This window comes from Pseudorasbora parva, chromosome 18 (assembly GCF_024679245.1).
Source record: "Pseudorasbora parva isolate DD20220531a chromosome 18, ASM2467924v1, whole genome shotgun sequence".
NCBI classification, from domain to species: domain Eukaryota; kingdom Metazoa; phylum Chordata; class Actinopteri; order Cypriniformes; family Gobionidae; genus Pseudorasbora; species Pseudorasbora parva.
This window is the reverse complement of record NC_090189.1, coordinates 44190591-44196629: the sequence shown is the minus strand read 5'-3', so window position 1 is coordinate 44196629 and position 6039 is coordinate 44190591.

The window sequence follows — 6039 nt, the reverse complement described above, 5'->3', positions numbered from 1 at the left end:
AGCAACGCAGCGTCTCGTTCCCTCTCAGGGAACCATGGTTACATACGTAACCTTAAACGGTCCCTTTAAAGGGAACCTGCGCTTCGTCGAAACGCTGCTGGAACTCAATACCAACGCCGCCATAATACCATGTGCCTGTCTGTGTGAAATCTTAGCACACACTATGTCACAAGCACTCGACACCCTGGAGTCAAAGTGTAGCATGTAGCATGCAAAGTAACTGATGCACTACACCTAGTAATGATGATATTCAGTATGGGCCAATACGTATCAGAAGAAAGGGACGACTACTGGAGAGAGGAAATCAAGCAGCAGGTGAGTAATGGTCGGCGAAGTTCAGTTTTGATTCAGAAATGTGTATTAATATGAAAATTGTCTGTTTCCTAGTTGGTTTCAATTAAATATATCACAAGTATAAGCAATACATCTGTAAAATTGAGAATCAAATACTTAAACATCTCTTGTGTTGTTTGTTATAGGTTCAAGAATTTAACAACTTGACAGATTCAATTCAATGTTTCACATTCTTCACAAAATATAAAAATGAAGAAAATGATCAATACAACAGCAATGTGTCTTTCTTTCACTTCAAGTAAAGTATTTCACATTAATGTAACCCTCAGCAAGATATTAGATTCAGTATCTCAAAAGAAATAAACATTACATTTGATTCAAAACACTGAATGTGATTCAGAATACCTTGAAATAAATCACTTTCTCTTCAAATTCAGAAGTCATACAAAAATATGAGTTGGAAAAATTCACAAATGCATTAAATGATTAAATTGAACAAAGTTTGCGAATCAAATGACTCAGTTGAACAACGTTTGTGGATCGAACGACTCAGTTGAACAAAGTTTGTGAATCAAATAAATCAGTTCACAGAGTCATTGGACTATTTTGATCCGTTCACGATAATTTCTCCTTTTTGAAGCAAAAATGTCAAATGAGTTTGTTGGATAAAAGTCTTTTGTGTCCAAAAAAACAAGAAAATTGGAACTCTCCTACCAGATATTGATCATAAAGCACAGTTCAAAGTGGAAACAGGTCCGATGGGCAGCTCGCCACTGTGCACATTCAATCACGTTCGATACAGAGGACACTTCTCCGCGAGGATTAAAGGGTTACTTCAGCGATTAGCATATGGCTTTGTATCAGTAGAAACCCTGGAGTATATTCAAATGATTGTGCTTTCCCCCCTCATATCCCCCTGAGACAAGAGATTTATGCATTTTATTTCTGGAAAAATTCCTCCCATGACACAAATATTGTCAATTTGCGCCATCGGAGGAATTGTTGGCCAGAGGCTAAAGACTCCAGCCAGCAGAGGGAGCCATTTCCTCATGTTTTCAACTCATGCGTGGGGATGGAGATCGCACTCAGAGCTGAAGCCTCAGGCATTCATGTTTAAACAGTGCGGCCAGCAGAGCAAAGTAAGTCTTTCAACTTCTCAAACTAATTCCTATGAAAGTTAAGCTTGACTGAACATGCGCTGTGAATCTATCCCGCGAGTGCCGTCGCGTTTACCTCAGCTCTCATCACAAGCTCATCCCTGACTGTCAATGTGACTCCTGCAGCGTTTGAGCTGTGACTGAGACTCCCTCGGCGGCTCAATCACATATTGAACACACGTTCAGTTTTTAATTGTAGTCTCTGTTCTCTAACTGAACTGCTTTTATGAAGATGATCGCGGTCGTGGTGGGACAGTGATCAGTGATTCAGTAATCCAGTAGGGAATGGCCTTACAGGGCAGCGAAGCATTCTGGGAATTGTTGTCTTTCTTCCCCATGAGACAAAAATACATTTTCTCAGTCTTTTCTCAGTCTAGAAGGCACCAAATTAAAAAATAATTTCACATTTCTACTACATTTCTACTAACAGCAGCACCACCAGGGGAAAGGCATACAGCCTCGGCCTCTAACCCCAGAGGGGCTGGATAAGCCAAAAGAGCTCCACCCCCTCAGGGGTGGCACCGGTCCTTAGGACAGAGACCAAGGGTTCTTCCACATAACCAAGGCACGAAGGCATCGCCACATGACCTTGATCATGCAAAAAGGATTTCCCGTCGGGGAGAACCCCTTGGTCCTGAGCCACCACTGCAAGGGTCTCATGTACAGCAGGCCAAAAGTTATCACGTTGGACGCTGCTGCCATCAGACCTAACAGTCTCTGAAACTGTTTCACAGTAAGTGACTGGCCTAGCTTTACCTTATTTATGGCCATGAGAATCGCTTCTACCTGAGCGGTCATCGAATCCCAAACTACGCCTAAAAATGTGGTACTCTGTATTGGAGATAAAACACTTTGTTGGCATTTAGCCTCAACCCCGACACTTTAATGTGAGCGAGAACAGCACCTCGATGCTGAACCGCTAGTTTGAGTCGTCCATTGTCTCTATAGTTCAGGACACGGATGCCCTGGAGTCTCAGAGGAGCCAGCTGCATCCACGCTCTTCGTGAACATGCGGGGAAATAAGGCTAGAGGCTGAATGGAAAAACCTGATACTGGTGAGCTTTGCCCCCGAAAGCAAACCTGAGGAACCTCCTGTGTTGAGGAAGGATAGAGACATGGAAGCATGTGTCCTTTAAGTCTATTGTGACAAACCAGTCCTCGGACTTGATTTGATCCACAATCTGTTTCAGCGTGAGAATTTCTTGAACTTTAGTTTCTTTACCTGCAATTTAAAGGGGTACTTCAGCACTGGGAAGATGAATCTGTATTTAAACTGGGTTATCAGTGTAGTAGAAATGTGAAATTATTTTTGAATTTGGTGCCTTCTAGACTGAGAAAAGACAGAAAATGTATTTTTGTCTCATGGGGATGAAAGACTACTATCGAGTCACCCCGTGAGTCTCACAGCAGACTCAGATTAGGAGTCAGATTACATTTAACGTCATAAATGAGCTCTCGTGCAATTTAATCTAAATAATATGGCATCTATTGTTACTCCAGTAAAAAAAAAACACACAAAAAAAACAGAGGCCCCACTTTTTATTTGCTTCTGACGCCCATGTAGAGAGCATTTGTACTTTTCATAACTAGCATGCATATGTTATCCATATTTATAACGAACTGGACTTTTGATATTAAAATGACATCCATGTAGGTTATTGTAGATTATTGTCAGTGAAGTTATGTTTGCAATACGTAGTAATACGTAGAAAACTAGCAAGTGACAGCTTAGTGATTAATAATATTAATAAAATTAATATTAGTTAATAATATTGATAATACTAAGTACATTTATTTTGCTTGACAACTTATTGGCTGAGATAAGAAAACTAACCTATGGCTTTCTTTCGATTTTCTTCCTTTCTTCCTTTTTCTTTTTCCGTCCCTGTGCATCCGCGGGTTTAGACGCCTCATTTTTGATGAACGCGCAAGATGAGCACTTGCCTGACCTAACGCCTGAACTAATAATCAATAATCACCATCAATTCAATCTAATAATCAGGTTGATAAGTAATTAAACGTGTGGCTGAGGGGGCGCCCTATGATGATCATGTTTAATAAACATTATGTTGTATTTCGCTTGTTCTGATTCGATGCTTAATGTTGTGCCTAATTCCGACCCCCTGGCTGTTGTTTATAAATAACATTGTGCAGAGGAAGAAAAGAAAAGAAAGGAAGGAATGTTATAATTATGTCCACTGTAAAAATTATTTGAAAAATAAGTTACCTGGTTGCCTTAAAATTGAGAGTAATTAAATTAAAAATATGAGTTAATACAATGAACATTTTATGTAATAGTCAAACTAATTTTTATGTTTGGTTGCTGGCCCCTACCCGGCCACCCCTATAAAAAAATCCTGGCTCCGCCACTGAATGTAGGAATTATTATAAACCAAAAACTGGATTTAGAGATATTAAACTGACTAACTGAGTGCATGAGAGACTGACGACTGATTGATTGCTTACCCGTATAGGTGTCGTTTTGACTTCTTCTTTGATAGATGCTTTGGTGGCCTGACATGCCACATTCAGCCACCTGTTTAAAAAAGATGTCATCAGTTAACATCAAACGAGAAGAAAGATTTGACTGAAATGGACTTTAGTTAAAAACTTTCAATGGCTTTATTACCCATTTGTCAATATCCACGGTCATCCCTGGCCAGTAAAACCTTTTGGATAGGGCATCGTTGGGTTTTTCTGTCCATACTGAGCACCAATGCTGCTAGCATGAAACTCCATAAAACATTGGTTTGCATCCTCTGCACCGCAGACAACCTTCACACTCAGTTCACGGACGGGACCTTTGAACCTTCTATAATACAGCTGACCATCTGAATGATTCAATAGCAATATAATAACTACTAATTTAAGCATCAAGTATAAATATGACATGACATTCTACAGTACATAAATATATTTAGTAATCACATAGTTGTATAGTCACCTTTAATGTCATATAGCTGCCTTTTTTCAGAGATTGGACTTCTGATCCTCGGGTAGTCCCAGAGGATACCCACCACCTGTTCTGTAGGTCACAATGCCACTATATGCGGCAGGACGCATAATCTCCAGAACAAAAAGAAATGAACTGTCTTCATGAATAAACTAGCTCAGACCAGACGTACAGAATTATACATTTTTTGTTACATTATTTACAGAACCAGAATGGCTATATGTAAGCTCAGTCGAGGCCATTATTATATCTTTACATCAGAGCATGTGAACATTGTCTTGGCATAATTCTAAAATTCAACTAAATTTCATTCATCAAAATGTAAGATGGCACAATACCTCCAATTGAAGAATCGCCCGTATGTGCCCATCTCTGACTGTACCTATATTACAGTTCATTTAATTTAGCTTTTTATATTGGTAGCCTACACTATAGACAACCTATTATACACGTTCTAGACACTAATATTAAATTACTATTCAGCAAATTATAAATTGCACTAAATAACAAAATCAAGTTGAATACAAACTACAAAATCACAAATGAAAAGGAAAAAGTCCCAGTTAAACAGATTTGTTTATTAATTCATTTACATGATTACAGATAATGTATAGGCTATACTCATAACACAAGCTCATCTTATCACTTGAAGGGATGAAAAAGGGGGGGGGGGTAATAAAAGATTAACACACTGCACAGAAACACTATAGCACAATTATTTCATTTACATTTATTTGTATACTGCTTTTCACAAGATGATTGCAGGTGAGGATGGCACAGATCGGGATGAGAGACGGGTGATGCAGCCTCCTTTGGGGTTTGGGCTGAAGTGTCCTCATATGTCCCGTAAATCCTTACGTGTATCAGACCCATTTTAGGAACTCTTTGGGTGTCCAGACAGAAGAAATGGGGGGGGGGAGAGAGATCCAGGCAATGTGCCCGCCTAAATGATAGCCCTCTACCGGTTTAAAAGGCCCATTACCCATTATTAGGTTCTGTCTTGGAACATATAATGTGATAATATTATTTTCCACTAACATTGCAAGAAACTATGGCTTCTTTTTTATCATTACAAAATAATGTATTGTGTAAAGCATAACACTTTAGTGTCAAATTCAACCGCTGACCAGGTGTTTGCTACCATCTAGTGGCAGTGATGCAGAAAAGCTTAACACTTTATTTTAAAATTAAACCATTCTTTGCCTCTAAGCTGACAGACAAAAAACGGGGGAAACACTATCGATGCGTTATTAGAACAGATCTCGGTCATGATTAGGGTTGAAAAGCAATTCATTGTGTGGACTGATCTTTTCGTGTTGTAACTGCCATCTAACTTCAGTACGACACTGCGCGCGTGCACGCGAAGGGGGGTAGTCTCCAGCTAGGTTTTTTGATAAAAAATAAATTACTGATTAATAAATAACTTTTTAATGTGTGTGTGTGTGTGTGTGTGTGTGCGCGCGCGCATGCACGTGCTAGTATGTGCGTGTGTGCGCGCGTGCGTGCGTGCGCGAGCTAGTATGTGCGTGTGTGTGTGTGTGTGTGTGTGTGTGAGAGAGAGAGAGAGAGAGAGAGAGAGAGAGAGAGAGAGAGAGAGAGAGAGAGAGAGAGAGAGAGAGATCATAATGTAATCTT